General features: G+C 38.4%; 1 pseudogene; it reads left to right on the top strand.

Moving 5' to 3' along the window:
* Window positions 1–4021: 4021 nt before the first annotated feature.
* LOC116254484 (endochitinase 4-like) lies at window positions 4022–9013 on the top strand (annotated as a pseudogene).
* The last annotated feature ends 8574 nt before the right edge of the window (window positions 9014–17587 follow it).

Genomic DNA, 17587 nt, shown 5'->3' with positions numbered 1-17587 from the left:
CCACAAGGATGGACTGCTCTCAACAAATTTCATCTTTTTAAAATGCTTTAGATTGCCAAAAAATTGCAAAAAAAAAAAAGTGCCTTGTGATAAATCATTTCTTAACTTTTAAAAGTTTAATGATATGCACTCAATTTTTAAACTGCATTTTCTAACGAGTCGACAAGCTTTATATAAGTACCTAATGTTTGGGGAAAATTAAATAAAACCATCACTCTTTTTCCCTCAAATTTTCAACACCTACTTTTTTAGGCTTTTAATTAGCTTGTTTTGTAATTTCTTCATAAATTATTGTCTTCGTAATGAAATGATTGGCATGTTTTGTAATTTCTTCTTAGATTATTGTCTTTGTAATGACAACCAATAAATTAATTCCGCCACCAATGCCCTCCTAATTGAGTGAATGTTTCCTGCATCTCTCTCTCTCTTACAAGTTACAAATGTGGTTGGTTTAGCAAAGCCTCAATTTGTGAGCTTGGTTGAGCTTTTTAACCATGGTTATTTATGATCCGATCTCTCTCTCTCTCTAACGCACAGTTCTGAGTGATCTCCACAGTGCACAAATATCACCATTAACTGTTTACGCAAGCACAAATATCACCATTCACATTATATTATATTGCTTGCACATAACGTGCAATCATACATTGTATTATATTGCTTGCACATAGAAATGGTCAAGTGTTGAACCATCTCTCAAACAAATGCGGCCAAGACTTTGAACAACCTCAACTCTAAGTCCATGTACAAATGCAAGTCTATGGACTTATGAATTTGTGGTGAATTTGTCAGATTATGTTCACGGAAACAGACATGACTCTCAAAGTCACCTTAAATCATTAATTATCTATTAATCACACTTGAAGTTTATGCACTCACAAGCAAGTGAATGGTGGTTTGTGAGAGAATCACCCTCCTTCTGCTCCCCCCCACCCTCCTAAAAAAAAAAAAAAAAAAAGGAACTCGGCCCCCAAGTTTAGGATTGCTTTGAGATTTGGGTGGTCTCCTGCACACCCTTCAACTCAGTATTGTGCTCAAAGAATCACGTAGTAACAATTTCATGGTTTCTGTTCTGATTGGTGTAAGTACTGAAACACAAAGGCACTGAGATAATGTGATTGGAACGTATAGGCCACAACAACTTGGAAGATTAATGTTGTTGTAAGAGGAATGCGGGTACGGGTAGAACCAGGATTTTTTTTTTTTTTTTGGGCGGATCAAACGGTCTATCAACTTATCCAGGTAAGGTCAAACTAAACCTGAATCTAAAAATACATTAGCCAACAAAAAATTTTCAATTTTTGTAATGTAATTTTTTTTTCTTAATTAGTTGGGATGGGGCCATGGCCTAGGCTGCTTCCTCTGGCCATGAATGCGGGTATTCTGCAATATTCTCAGACAATATCAGTAAATAAATTGGTTTTTTAAAGGAAAATTTGCTTTTGGGTAGGGGCAAAGTCAGAAATTTTTTATTATGAACGCTTAATTATAGTTTCAAAGTTTTAACATGGACCAAAATATAAATTTTTACATACCTTAAACTAAAATATTTTGTATTTTGCATGTAAGTTTTTGTTTTTTTTTTTTTTTGTCAAAAATCTGTTAAGGGTCCAGGGTCCTTGCCCGCCCCCTGCCTAGTCTTGTTCGTCACTCCCTCGCTTTCACAGTCCAGCAGCCATTCACAACATTGAAGCTTCTAGAGAGGCTCCCTTCCGCAAGAACTAGTTTTGTCCTTCGTAGGCCGCGGCTGCAGGGACGAGATTGTTTCCCTAACTGGCACTCCAGTAACTGTGTCTAATGTCACAATTCATGTAATTTTTAAGTCATCACGATATAATTTTAAATTTTTAAATAAACAGCCGACACCAAGGTTGGAGTTAGGGGCTCAAATTAAAGTTTTAAAATTTTGACTTTGTCAAAAAATCATTTTTTAAAACTTTTATATAAAATAAATAAAATTTTCTAAAATTTCATGTAATTTTTTTTTAGGTGCGGCCAAGGCCCATGCTAACCCTACTTTAGCTCCACCCCTCCAAACCTCCTAATCTCCACCTCCTGTACGAGAGGCAACGTCGTTAATGGCGTAACTATGGTTGGTCTACACTGAGGACATCGTGATCATATTAACGGGACGTCGGAGACGATGGAGGCAAAGAGATAAGCAGTGGCAGAGGAAGTTGTTCAGGTAGCGGACTCGGAGGTCGTTGCTGATATTAATGGTGCAAATTAATCCATAGCCAGAGAATTGCCTGCCCCGTCGGATCGCGTTTTGCTTGCGTCACCCTGATCCTCAACATGCAGCTGGGTCATGTTAGTTATTTTTGAAAAGTAGATGAATATTTTCAGGATTTCACATTTTTCACTTTTCACCTTTTGTCCTTGACAATCAAATAGTATTTTTGGTAATTTTCACTCCCACGCACAAAGTGTAAAACTGACCTTACACAGAAAGTTTACATGGGTGAAAAATTACGAAATGCCCTTTGTAAGTTAAAAAAATCATAAACCGAAAAAGAAAAAGAAAAAAAACAAAAACTCTATCACTTTTCAGTCTTGTCTTTAGGACAAAGCTGTTTACCAAAAAGCCCTTTACTCTCCTGGCTTTTGTTTGGGTGCTTTTTGTTTATCATATTTTGTATATTGAAGATGAAAGAGTCAAGCAGATCTCCTTGAAATCAATTGCACTGTGTTCTTATTGCGGATTTGTTGGGAGGTCGCTTCTTTATTAAAAAATCATTATCGGGCCCACCCCGGCCAGCCCAATGTCATTTTTTCCAGCCCGAGTTAGGCCGGGTACCGGATACCCCCAGAGGCCTGGTCCGATGCTCAGGCTTATTTCTTTGGGATACTTTTTTTTTCTTCATTTTACTTACTCCTCAAGCAAACTCTTGACATTTCCGTTAGATCCAAGGCATTGAGGGAAAGACTCAAGAAGTCCACCACCTTTTAAGCTCAATTTTTCAACAACAATTAATACACAGTGACGCCAATTGTATGAACGCACAATTATATATTAAACAACTACCGTCGACCAAGTCAATTACTTAAAGATGATATATTTCCTCATAGAAATGGTCCACCAAGTCAATTACTTAAAGATGATATATTTCCTCATAGAAATGGTCCACCAAGTCAATTACTTAAAGATGATATATTTCCTCATAGAAATGGTCCAGGAATCGAACCATTTCTCGCCGTGAACAACCTCAACCGCACGTCCATGTACAAATTTATGCAAAGTCGATTGACTCACCAACTAATTGTGGCGATTCGTTCAGATCATGTTCATGGAGATAGCAAGTTGTGTGCGCCGCTGGGTGCACGCAACAAGCACACGCCAAAAGGAAAAGGAGGGTACTTTTGAAATTGTTGATAAAAAGGGTCCTTTTGGAACTTTCCCTTTTTGAGATTTTATTTTCCATCTTTACAATTTTTTTTTTTGGTAAAGAACCTGAGCATTTTTGTTAATAACAAAATATCATAGGGTCTATATAACCAGGTTAGGTTCATAAATATGGCTTTTGAGTCATCATCGATGTCTATACAATGTAGAAAATTTTTTCTTAATAAAATGGTTGGAGGCCTATTATTTGGCCTGAAATCGTCACCTTTCATTTGGTAGTGACGGTGTTTTGGTCATTTTCAGCCTTTAATTAGTAGTCCTTGTGACTATCATTTTTAAGACACTCCTCTCATCATATTTAAGGGAGCATTTGATGCACAAGGAAGAATTTAACGTGGTAAATTTATCACGATAAATTTTTTTGAAAAAAAAAAGCAGAATGAAATTTAGATGCACATGATGAGGTCATGTTTGATGCAAAGGAAGAATTTAACTTGGTAAATTTATGATGCACGAAGAAGAATTTAACTTAATAGAAAAATTAAGGAATTTTTTTCAAAAATGACGAGTTTTGGCCGAATATGTTCTTCCTATTACATTAAAAATTAAAATATAAATGAATGTTGTTCCATGACAAAGAACGAACCCCTGTACAGACTCCACTAGATGATTCGTATACTTTCATTACATCAATTTCTGCTCCTCATTGCTTCTTGGTTATGATGTTTTTGGCATTTTCGTTTGTTTGTATCTTCGTATGGGCTTCTTCTCCAAGCCTGCTTGGACAGTTTACATAGCTATGCCGGCCAGAGTTTGGCACAGACAGGCAGTGAACAGAACCGGGAACAGCCGATAGGCAGGCGGTGAACAGAACCGGGATCAGCCGATAGGCAACCGCTTCCCCAATCTTCATCTGAAATTGGGATTTCGCCCTCCTTGTTGATTCATTTCTATGATTTCCCCTTGTTTTCATTTAGTTGTTTAATCTGTTATGATTGATTTGGGGATTTTGGTGTAATCTATCGAATCTCTCCAAGGGAGACGCTAACGCAGCTTGTTACCAGGTTCTACCGGAAACCAGCGGCGAAGGAATCATCTCCGGTGCTATCTACGGTGGCATCTAGCTGTCGAGCAGGATATGGTCGCCTTCCTGAATGTGTTGAGGATCGGTGGACGCGATTACAGCGCAATCGGAGCTGCTGTGAGTTAATGCCAAGATTCCAAAGCTCCGCCTGAACCTGAAAAACGCTGGAACAGGGGAATCACGTCCTGCCGGCGACAGACGTGAGAAAGGGAGACAACGGTGAGAGCGGCGACTGTGGCGTTGGGGGAGCGGCGAAAAGGCAATGGTGAGAGAGCCGATGGCGGAGCGGCGATGGTGAGAAGGGAGATATGCTCGACCACGAGGGAGGAGAAGCTGTCGTCCACTGAGGAGGAAGGATGAGACAGGTGAAATCTTGTGAGGGTAATGGCACGAGAGGGAAAAGCAAGAGCGGGTGATATTTCACCCGCTCAAAAGTCAGACAGACCTGTAAGGTCGGACTTTTGAGTGGGTGAAATTCCACCCGCTCGTCCTAGATTTTTTTTATTTCAACCGGGCAATCAAACACACCCTGATTTTTTTATTTCAACCGGGCAATCAAACACACCCACACCCTAAAGGGTAGGGGAAAAGTAGGGCATCAATCGATGGGATTTAGACCCACACCCTAAAGGGTAGGGGAAAAGTAGGGCATCAATCGATGGGATTTAGATATATACTCTTAATCATACCCGTTTTTTGAGATAGTCGCATTCTAATTCAAATTCGGATTTAAATAAAGATAAAAAAAATTTATATCCAAATCCAAAAATCACAAATTTATATCCAAATCCAAAATGTGATTTGACAATGCGAATCTGATTTTTATATCCAAATCAGAATTTTGAACTGAATTTTGCTAATCTTCAAAATGTCAAGTATTAAACATATGATATTTGTCTAAAAAGAAATTTGATCCCAATATGTATTTAAATCAAACCCAACCCAATATTTATGTATATTGATCGAGGTGTGAAATGACCAAAATACCCTCAATCAAATAAAAAAGTAACTTTTTATAAGGTCAAAAAAAATTGTGAAAAAAGAAAAAATGTTATAAAATGCCGATTACTTTACAAAAATTTTCACAATGTCTCGCTTACATGGGTGTGCCGCCTCACCTGGTTAGCGCCTGCCTGGTAGGGATCCGGTCAATGTGGAAGTGGCCGAAAATTGAAGGGGAAGGAGCATGGATCTTTCCAAGCTGTGGCGATCACTGACTCACATCATTAATTTAATAAGATCTCCGTCAGTCGTCTGCCTGAAAACATCGATCCACAGGTCTTTGTGATCATTGACTTGGTGCTTCTAAAATACCAGATAGAATGCACAAAGCTGGACATAACAAGAGAAGTGATCATAAACAGAATCATGGAGAGCTACACACAGTTTCTTGGGTTTGTTCTTGTAGCTCTTGTCCTGGAAGTGGGCTCGGCCCAGGATACTCCAAGGACGATTGTCACTTCAGATTTCTTCAATACCCTCCTTTCTCAAGATGGTAGTTGTGAGGGAAAAGGCTTCTACAACTATGATTCGTTCATATCCGCCGCTGAAAGTTATGGCGGCTTCGGCACCACCGGCCGGCGGCACCGACGTTCAAAAGAGGGAGCTAGCTGCTTTCCTTGCTAATGCCATGCATGAAACAGGAAGTATGTCAGCAACTAGCTCACTTATGTGGCAGTAATCAACTATGCAGAATTTTTTCTCACTTTGCATTTTAAATTACAGAAGCAGTTGGTACTCATGAAGTGAAAGTCTTTAATATGTTTCTTTGACAATATGAAAACTGTAGGCTTCTGCAGGATAAGCGAAACAGATGATCGTTCCGACCACTGTAATCAAAACTACCCGCAATATCCTTGTGCTCCAGGCAAAAGTTACTATGGCAGAGGACCGTTGCAGCTATCATGGTAACAATCATTTACATACTAATTTGTCATACGTTAAGATGTGCATGATTTCCTAGCATCATTTTGGCCTTATCACTGGTGCTCCTTTCCACCCACCCCCCAAACCCAAATTTCCTTCTCAAAAAGACGACTGTGCTTCTTTTTTTTATTTATCATTTTCCTTGAGATCTAATTAAAACAAGAATTAAGTTTGAAAGAAATTAAATTTTCATGGGTGTTAATCCCTTGAAACCATAAACCATGGTAACCGAAATTAAGAGAAATTAAGCCGACAACCATATGACCTTTTTATTTCTTTGTATAAAATGCCACCAAAACAACCACATTGAAAATCTCTCATTCTCTTTCTCTAGATATCTCTCTTACTTTTACGGATACACACACACAGGAACTTCAACTATGGTGCAGCAGGGCAGGCCATTGGCTTTGACGGCTTGAACAACCCGGAGATCGTGGCTCAGGATAAAGACATATCTTTCAAGACAGCAGTGTGGTTTTGGATGTCCAACAGCAACTGCCACCAAGGGATCACCACAGACGGCGGCTTTGGCTCCACCATCAGAGCCATTAACAGTGGTGAGTGCAGTGGAGGAGCTCCGGACAAGGTGCAGTCCAGGGTAACTTCTACCAGCGGTTCTGCCAGCAGTTTGGCGTAGACCCAGGTCAGAACGTCTACTGCTAGATTAATTCCGCCATACTATTGCAGACATGTACTAGATATAAGCATGTTCTCATTTAAATAAAATGATATTAAGATCAACTGAGTGAAAGTTTCCTGCATCTCTCTCTCTCTCTTACATATGTGGTTTAGTGAAAGCCTCTATCTGTGAGTTCTCTCTCCTACATATGTGGTTTAGTGAAAACCTCAATTTGTGAGCTTGGTTGATCTTTTTAACCACGGTTAATTGTGCCACATTTATGATCCGGTCTCTCTCTCCCTCTCTCTCTCTCACACACACACACACACACACAGTTCTGGAGGATGTCCACAGTGCACAAATATCATCATTAACAGTTTATGCTGCTTGACTTTCATTCTCTGTGAAACTTTCGATTGATTTCCATCAACACCTATGTGAAAACGGGAAAACCAATTAATTTGCTGACCTTCGCCGCGCAGGATATGAGGCATATTTAATGTCAGAACAAGGCTTAAAGAGTAGGTAGGATATTTTGATAAGTTTTAAAAAAGAAATGTTTTTTACAGTGTTTTTACTTTTTATATGTCTACTTTTGTCATTGCAGAAAGTTTTTCTCTTTAGTGTGAACTGAAGTTATTTTAGTCATTAACCATGTTACCCACGAAATTCCATGCACCAATATAGCGCATATAATCATGTCCAATTTAACATGCTCCAATTAGTTGTGGCATTTTCCTTCTTTAATTTTTTGAAATGAATCCATCCTTACGAGGGACCCAAGTCAGTTTCCGCACCAGATATGGCAGTGAATTGCATGCACTAAGGTGGTGCACACAACAAATATGGGGTGTTGAAAAAACGTGGGGGGAGTTTTAGAGATTTAAAAAAAAAATGCCTTTTTTTACATTTAAGTTTTTTCACTATTTTTTTGTCCTTACAGGGGTTTCCCTCTTTACTAATCAAGGGCATCCTTGTCATTATTCTAGTGCACAATTCAACCAGACATTGGTATCAAGGAATAATGTGCAATCATATATTAAACAATGACTATACAAGTCAATTAAGTTAAGATAATTTTCGTTCAAATCCAAACATTATATTGCATTCTCATTCTCTGAACAAATGCGGCCAAGACTTTGAACAACCTGAACTCTTGAGTCCATTTACAAATGCAAGTCTATGGACTTATGAATTTGCGGTGAATTAGTTAGATTATGTTCACGGATCTATGCATGGCACTTAAAGACACATTAAATCATTAATTATCTATTCATCGCACTTGAAGTTTATACACGCACAAGCAAATGAATGGTAGTTCTTGAGAGGTGAAGCCCTCCCCTCTCCCCATTCCCCAACACCACCCTCCCCATACCCCTCCCCCCCCCAAAAAAAAAAAAACTTCAGCCCGTGAGGTTTATAGTTGTTTTCAGATTTGGGTGGTCTACTGCACACCCTTCAACTTATTATTGTACTCAAAGAATCACGTAGTGACAACTTCATGGTTTCTGTTCAATGTTTGATTGGTATAAGCACTAAAACACAAAGGTTGGAACACATAGGCCACACCACTGATTAATGCTGTTGTAATAGGAATGCGGGTATTCTACAATATTCTCAGACAATCTCAAAAAATTGGTTTTCTAAAGAAAAATTTGCTTCGAGAAACTTAGTGATACCTTGAAGAGTCTAAAAATGTAAGATCATTTGGTGGGCCGGCATATGTATATGAGGAATTTCAGACATTATAGCTGTCTTATGGTAAATATCTGCTTAAGTGATTGCATTTTGGGATATTACGTCATTTTATATGGTATAGGGTAATTTTGAAATGTATAGATACCTGTTTGCAATTACGGACTCTTTGATGGGTTGAATCCGTAATTGCTCTTAATATAAAATAGTAGTAGTCCCTGGGGTCGTGCAAATGGTTGTCTGAGACGTTGATTTTTAGGGTTTTCTCTTCCCCATCCGAGAGAGGCCTCACGCGCACCGCACGTACCTTGAAAGACCCTGCTGTGATCTTCCTGTGCACCAGTTCAGATGGATTCAGGTACGCTTCCGCTACAGTTAAGTTTATTTTGTTTAATTCAATGATTTAGCATGAGCATGATCCTGTTTAGGGCATATCGTTTTGTGTATGCATGAGGGAGAAATCCCAACAATTGGTGTCAGAGACCATGTTCTTTGTCAAATCATTGATTTTTTGGATGATTTTGTCTGTCTCCCCATTAGATGTTCCCTTTCTTCGGTTGCAAGTATTGTTTTCAAAAAAAAAAAAAATCTGGAAAGGGGGCGACGGCCTCCATCGCGTGGGGGATGGAAGCCGTCGGCTTCCGTCGCAACCGGACAAAGGGACAAAGGGAGGAGAAACGGTCGGATTCTGCCGTTAAGGCGGGATGGGTGGGCAGCAACCGCCGGCTTCAGGCGACGGCCGGCTGCTCGCTTGCCGTGCACCCTGCCTTCGATTTCTGAAAGGAACGGGCAGTGAGGCACGATGATGGGAGAAAAGGTTTTCGCCCACCTCCGTCCGGCCACGTCCAGCCTCGCGGAGGAGTTCACCGTCGCCGGATGGCACCGTAAGACGCACGGGTGCCCACCCACAGCCTGCCGGTGGCTTTCTGGCCACCGTTTTCAGCGCCCAAAAACAGAAAGGGGCGGAAATAAAAAAAAGGGTAGAAAAACGGCCGATTCCGGCCGGTTTTCGGTGGGGGACGGCCGGGCATCGCGACGGGTGGCCGGTGGAAGGCCACCGTCTGCCTGCCGTTCGGCAGGCGAGCGGTGGAGACGACGCCCACGACTGCTCGCGCGGTCGAGCGGGCGGGTCGGGTCTTGACAGACCCGATCCAGATCCATCAGCTTTAAAAAAAAATGCCGCCCGCTTCCGCCGGCTTTAAGTTTTTCTAACCGGGTCAGGTCCGACCCGACCCGTATCCATACGGTTTGTTTTGAAACAGAACCAGTTCATTAAGTTTAGAACCGATTCAGTTTGATTTATAACCGGTTCGAACCTTTTAGAACCGATTCGGACCATTTTCAAACCGATTCAGTTGTTTTCCAGACCGGTTCAGTTGATTTTCAAATTTTGAACTCTTTTGATCCCATATCATTGAATCATTTGGTCTTGGATTCAAAATAGGGTTAATGTTGTATGCAATTTTAATTTATGTATCATGTTTTGCAAGTTATTAAAATTGTGAATGTGCTTTAGGTGAATGTTTGGACCATGAATTGAACTTTGGCCATGTCTATTGTTCGCAATGAGTAAGCTTGTACTTTATGTTACCAAAGTGACCTTTGTTGTACGAATTTGCCTGTTTTGAACATTAGATAATAGTATACTTGATTCATGCGGGCAATGATCAACCCAAAGGAGGATTGTTGTTTGGTCAAGTTTAAGTATACAGAGCAATGAATATGTGATAATTTTCCGGTTTCCATGTGAATAGCGAGTCAATCCAAAGATAGGCTTGTTGTTTGATAGAGTTAATTATCTATATTCATTGTTGACGAAGGATACCACTTGCAGATAGTATTTCAATCCAAAGATTAGATATTTACGTTGCACCGGTGCCTTGTGATGGGTTTTTGGGCCATTGTGTTTAAATTTGTTTATATTTGTTGTTTCATCTTTGTACATGTATTGATTGTGAGCATGCTTTGGTTTGTTCGTTATACAGTGAGCTCTGCTTCCATGATATCTGCAAATTTGAGTACTATTCCTGAGTTAAATGGTTCGAATTTTAAGGACTGAAAAGAAACAGTCATGATTGTTCTAGGTTGTATGGATATAAACCCTGCATTTAGGGAGTCATGCCCACCTCATCCAACAGATGAAAGTTCCCATGAGGATAAGCGGTACTTTGAACGGTAAGAACGCTCAAACCGCATGTGTCTAATGATCATGAAGAGATCAATTTCAGAAAACTTAGAGGCTCAATCAATTAATGAAAAGGCTAGTGCCAAAGCGTTCCTCGAAGAGATTGAAAAACGTTTTGCTAAAAACGAATAGGCTGAAACAAGCACTCTTTTGAGTAAACTTGTAACGCTGAGGTATAAAGACAAGGAGAACATACAGGAGCACATTATGGAAATGTCTCATCTTGCTTCAAAATTACAGGCACTAGGTTTGAGGTTACCTGAAGACTTTATAGTGCATATGGTTCTCCTTTCTCTTCCACCACAGTTTGGACAGTTTAAAGTTAGTTATAACTGTTAGAATGAGAAATGTTCTCTTAATGAACTCATTTCGCACTGTGTGGAAAAAGAGGAGAGATTGAAGCATGATAGGATAAAAAGTGCTCACTTGGCTACTGCGCCTAAAAGTAAGAAAAGAAAGACTGTTAAGGAAATTGCAGTTGATCACGCATCCATTAAGAAACAGAAGAAGCATAAGGAAGGCAAATCAGGCTGTTTCTTTTGCAAGGATGAATGTCATATGAAGAAGGATTGTGCTAAGTATCACGCATGGCGTAAAAAGAAAGATACAATTTTCACTTTGATTTTGTTCTGAGGTTAATTTAATTTCAGTACCAAGACACACTTGGTGGGTTGATTCGGTTGCTACTACTCACATAAGTGTTTCTCTGCAGAGCTACCTGAATTGTCGGACGCCAAATGATGTTGAAAGATTCATCTAAGTGGACGATGACAAGAAGACGAAGGTTGAAGCCATAGCAGATTTTTGGTTATTGTTAAAGATTGACTCCTATTTGAATTTGACGAAAACTTATCTAGTACTATCTTTTAGACGAAATTTGATTTTTTATTTCTTTACTGCACAAATTTGATTATTATTGTTCATTTGAAGAAAATAAATTTAAGTTGTTTTTTCATTCAAATTTGATTGTCATTGGTTCTTTGTCTAATAGCAATAACATCTATTTGCTTGATACGGTTGTTTCATTTCATGAAACCTTACATGTTACACCTAGTGGTACTAAAAGAAAATTAGCCAATGAGAATTCTGTTATGTTGTGGCATAGGCGCTTAGGATATATTTCTGAAAAGGGAATAAAAAGGCTTATGTCGAATAGAATTCTTGAGTCCCTTGATTCTTTAGACTTTAATGTTTGCATTGAATGTATAAAGGAAAAATGAACAAACATTAAGGAGTTATAAGTTTTATAATCCATCCAGTAAGTCTTTCTTTGAAACGGGAAATGCCCATTTCTTTGAAGATATTGAGTTTGGGGAGGTGATCAGGTTAGAAGCATTGCCTTTGAACATGGACCTGAGTCCACTCATACGGATGTTGTAAGCAATAGTAAGGTATTCATTCCTACCATTGTTCCATCAACATATTCAGAATAAGACAATGATGTCGATCTCCCTACTGAAGAACAAACTCAACAACCTATCTATGAGCTAAAGCATGCTTCCCGTCAATGGTATTACAAATTTCATCAAGTTATAGTTTCATTTGGTTTTGAGATTAATATGGTTGATGAATGAGTATACCAAAACTTCAGTGATGCAAATTTATTTTTCCGATTTTATATATCGTTGATATATTGCTGGCAAGTTGATGTAGGCATATTGCATGAAACTAAGACATTTTGTCAACAAAGTTTGACATGAAGGATCTTGGTTGTACATCTTTTGTATTGGGTATCCAAATATTTTGAGATCATTCTTAGGGTATTCTTGGATTATCACAAAAGGCCTACATTGATAAGGTGCTTCAGTGATGTGGCATGAAGGATTGTAAACCACGAGATACTCCAATTGCTAAAGGAGACAAGTTTAGTCTCAAACAGTGTCCTAAAAGTGAAATCGAATCTAAGGAAATGGAAAGGATTCCCTATTCGCCTATTGTAGGAAGCCTTATGTATGCTGAGGTCTGTACTCGTTCGGATATTGCATTTATCGTTGAAATGTTAGACAGATACTTAAGTGATCCTGGTATGGATAATTTGAAAGTAGCCAAAAGAGTTTTGAGGTACTTATAAAGAACAAAAGATTTTATGCTCACATACAATAAATCAGACCAGTTGGAGATCATTGAGTATTCAGATTCTGACTTTGCTGGGTGCCAAGACAGTAGCATAGCATGTTACAAGACATCCAATCATGCTTTGTTATTACGGAATTTTGTCACGGAGCTGCGCATTGTGAGTGGTATAGAAAGGCCATTAAGGTTGTTGTTTGACAATAATTCAACAATCATGTACTCTAATAACAGCCACAGTTTATCAAAGTCGAAGCACATCGACATTCATTTTTGGGCTGTTAAAGAGAGAATACAGAATGGTTAGGTGTCTTTAGAGCATATTTGGACAAACTCTATGATTTCAGATCCGCTTACCAATGGTTTAACACATAAGGTCTTTCACGAACATGTTGTTCGTATGAAGGTGTTATCCTTGGATGATATGCTAGTTTACTGGGAGTTTGTATTTTGTTTGCTCTTATGTATGGACACATATTTAGTTTTTTACAAAATAAAGTTTAAAGTTATTTGGTCTCATTTTGTATTTATGTGTTTTTTGATCTCCATAACGTTTTAAAGTTGGACCAGTTGAGAATAGACATGTTGTAATCACGTTACATGTAATTCTAATGTTATAGATCCATATCAGATCTATGTCATTGGTTGTGTTAACATTTGTGATCATTGAAGGTTTAGCTAATTTTAACATAGCGAAAGCTGCTTTGGTTATGTGTTGATATGATTATGGACGAGATTGGTGAAAATGACGTTTAATAAGATAGTAGTTATGAGTTCCTAAGGTTTTATGTAATGTTTGAATGTATAAAAACATATTTAGCCCAAGTGGGAGATTGTAAGATCATTTGGTGGGTCGGCATATGTCTATGAAGAATTTTAGACATTATGGTTGTCTTATGGTAAATATACGCTTAAGTGATTGCGTTTTGAGATATTACGTCATTTCATATGGTATGGGGTAATTTTGAAATGAATCGATACCTGTTTGCAATTACGGACTCTTTGATGGGTTGAATCCGTAATTGCCCTTAATATAAAATGGTAGTGGTCCCTGGGGTCGTGCAAATGGTTGCCTGAGATGTTGGTTTCTAGGGTTTTCTCTTCCCCATCTGAGAGAGACCTCACGCGCACCGCATGTACCCTAGAAGACCATGTTGTGATCTTCCTGTGCACCAGTTCAGATGGATTCAGGTATGCTTACGCTGCAGTTAAGTTTATTTTGTTTAATTCAATAATTTAGCATGATCCTATTTAGGGCATATCGTTTTGTGTATGCATGAGGGAGAAATCCCAACAAAAAACCCATTTCCCTTCCTCCTGCCCCTAAAGTTTATGGTTGTTTTGTGACTTGGGCAGAGAGTGGTACACCCCATTAACTAAAGTACTATCATTCATCCACTATTTACTATTCAGATGAGTATCATCTACGAAAATCTAATTGACTACCAGACCTTTACCGGTCTGCCAATGCGAGCAAATATGCTATGCTCCTTGATCCTTTCGAGTAGCTTGGAGACTTGGTTGAGCCAGCAGTTGGTAATATGTGGGCACCAGCTCCTTGCTCTTGCTGAAGCATGCTACAGCCTTGGGGTCATTCCCCATTGGCGATCAGCTATGCTCCTCAGGTCTTTCGAGGAGCTTGGAGTCCTCGTTCAGCTAGCGGTTGGTAGTATGTGGGCACCAGCCCTTGCTCTTGCTGAAGCAAGCTACAGCCTCGGGGTTATACCCCACTAGCAATCTTTTGGAGGGGGGGGGGGGGGTGTTTCCAATAAAACAGGAAAAAAAACTAGTAAGGAAAATTCAACTATGGGCTTCAAGCCATGAATTTCTTGACAGAAAACTTCAGGGTGATTAACAAGGAAGCAAGGAACTGTACACCCTTTCAATGGTGGAGACAAGACTTTTTAGTCATGGAGCACTTGCACTGGTTACACAAATTTGCTGTGGGCACTGCGTATAATTTTGGAGTCACAACAATGTAATGTTGGGACATTATAATGCAAGTTTTAATAAGCTGGTGTAGGAAGTGGCCCGCCCCAGTTAACAAGTAGCTCCACTACTGCACCCTTTATATTGCCCAAAACATAGCACCAGTTAAGTGATCAACGAGAAAAAATTGTAGTGATGATCCTTTGTCTGGTCTGAGAAACAAAACCAAATAATTTTCAACTTAAAATTAACAATCAAAAGTGTAAATGAATTTTCAGTGTCCTATATAGGAATTAGTACTAACAAGGAAAATTGTAGTAATAAAGAGAACCGAATCACCACGGAAACATACTTGGCAAGTATCTAAAAAAAGAAGTGCCCGATTTATCTCTAAATGAGAGGCTTTCATGAGCTGGTAAATGAAGCAGCTTGTTTGTTATGAGTGTGGTGCAGTCTCCATCGGGATGGGTGTTAAAAAGGGGCCTTTCATTTCACATTCTTTCGTGAAAAGCCCGTAACATGGAAATCGGCCTCAATAGTAAATATTAGACTTGTATAAAAGAACCAAAAATTAATGAGTGGGGCTAGCTGCTGATTATGTTACTTATATATTCTACATCTGTTTTTGTTTAGAAATTAGATGAACAGTAGATTATTCACTTATAAACGAACACTTATATTGCCCAAAACATATCTATAGTTAACCGATAATTTAAGCTGAATGGTGATCCTTTGTCTGGTGTGAGCAATAGAAACAAATAATTTTCAACTTAAAAATAACATTCAAAGGTGTAAAATAATTTTACATGTTTCGATATGACATAATTTTACATGTTGCTTATATTCTATCTCTTTTTTTTGTTGAAAGATGACAAGTATATTTTAACTTAATGAACACTTGGTTATCGAGCCCAAGTCTTAGAACTATGAATGCTTAATTTTCGTGGGCCTGATGACATTAAATTCTAACTAACTTTAAAATTTGGATTTAAGATCTTCATTATGCTTCAAAATGTATGGAAGTCAAATCAAAGGAGGGAGGAGAAAGTGGCCAGGCATACGAGATCCACAGGATAAATGATTTACAAATTTATACTAAGTTTAATTTGTGCATCTTTGACAAACAATTTTGAACTATCCTTATTAGAAATCAAGGATCTGAAAGCCTAAAATCTAATGTCCTACTTCAGACAATTGACATGAGGTTATCAAATGCCTCTCAATGTCCACTTTAAATTAAAAACATAAACTTTTACTTATTATTTCTTCATGACATGCATGATATTGAAGAGAGGCCTCTTCATCAATTGGTAAATTGTCAGCAAAATCAAGGCTTGCATCAATAAAGCCTCTACATATAAAAGAAAACAGGTAGATACTGGACCTTAATATGCTAGACTTGGTGGGGTCTGCTGGGTCATTAAGTTTAAGATCATGCAGTGAAGATTAAATTGAAAAAAGGGAAAATTTATTTGTACTTTAAATATCTCTCAAATGAGACAAAAAAAATCAATTTACGAAACTCTTTTTTTTTCCTCCATTGAGGGGCATTTTGGTCTCTTGATGACACAATTGGCCATTAATTTTAAGAAGATCACATAGTAAAGAATTAAGCAGAAAAAATGAAAATTTATTTGTATTTTCAAGAGACTGAAATATCTATCAAAGGAGAAAGGAGACAAAAATCATCAATTTAATAGTTATATGTTTCTGGGACAGACGGGGCTGTTTCTTCCCCATCATCTTTTCATCAACAATTCAAAGTTGAGACAGTTTTTTCCCATCCGCAAAAAACAAATGTCTCAGTCAAGAAAAAAATGGTCCCATATTTGGAGCATTGAGAAAATTAATATTAGGCAACAGTGACTTCCGGATAAGTTGATAAAATTTCTTCCCATATCACATGTCACATTGTTGCGCATAGAAATGGTCCAACAATCGGACCACCGCTCGCCGTTCATCCACAAGGATGGATGGCTCTTGTATAATCAAAACGTGAGCAACGTGAACTACACTCCATCTACAAAGACTAAGACTCACGAATTCAAAATGTTTGTGGAATTGGATATGGTTCTTAAAATGCTTCAGATTATTAAAAAGTTTTTTTTTTACAAAAAGCCCCGAATGTTTAGGCAAGTAACAAATCACTTCCCAACTTTTGAAAATTAACTGATATGCACCCAATTCTTGAAATAAATTCTCTAAGTGATCATGTCTACTGAAAAGCAATAAAAATGTGTATGCCTTATACTGTTTAAGAAATTAAATGACGAATCGCTACTCAACTTTTAAATGTTAAAAAATAAGCATACAACTTTTGGAGGAACTAAGTTCCCCACCAATGGAAATTAAATATTTAATAGAAAACAATAAAAAACATCCTTCTTAAAGACCAGAAGTATCATTCATTGGTCAAGGGAGAATCGGTTCTTTTAGGAGAGGTATTTTGTCGTTTATGTGAAATTTTAAGTTTTTTCTATTAATAAGCAATTTTTTTAACAGCACCTATTTTTTAGTTTTTTTGAAAGTTATATAGTGGTTTGTCATTTATTCTACTTTATCAAGATTGAAGTTCACAATGGCGACCCCAAAGAATGCTGGAATTGCTTGCTGGTCATATAGGGGCGGCTTGACCTTGATTGGTTGTTTGACTAGCATGGACAGAACAAACAAGTGTTCTTTCAAGGGTGAGAACGAGCCAGGGCCTTGACCGGTCCCCAGATTTCAAAATCTATA

This window comes from Nymphaea colorata, chromosome 1 (genome assembly GCF_008831285.2).
Source record: "Nymphaea colorata isolate Beijing-Zhang1983 chromosome 1, ASM883128v2, whole genome shotgun sequence".
Classification (NCBI taxonomy): domain Eukaryota; kingdom Viridiplantae; phylum Streptophyta; class Magnoliopsida; order Nymphaeales; family Nymphaeaceae; genus Nymphaea; species Nymphaea colorata.
This window is presented reverse-complemented; position numbering and strand designations above follow the sequence as displayed.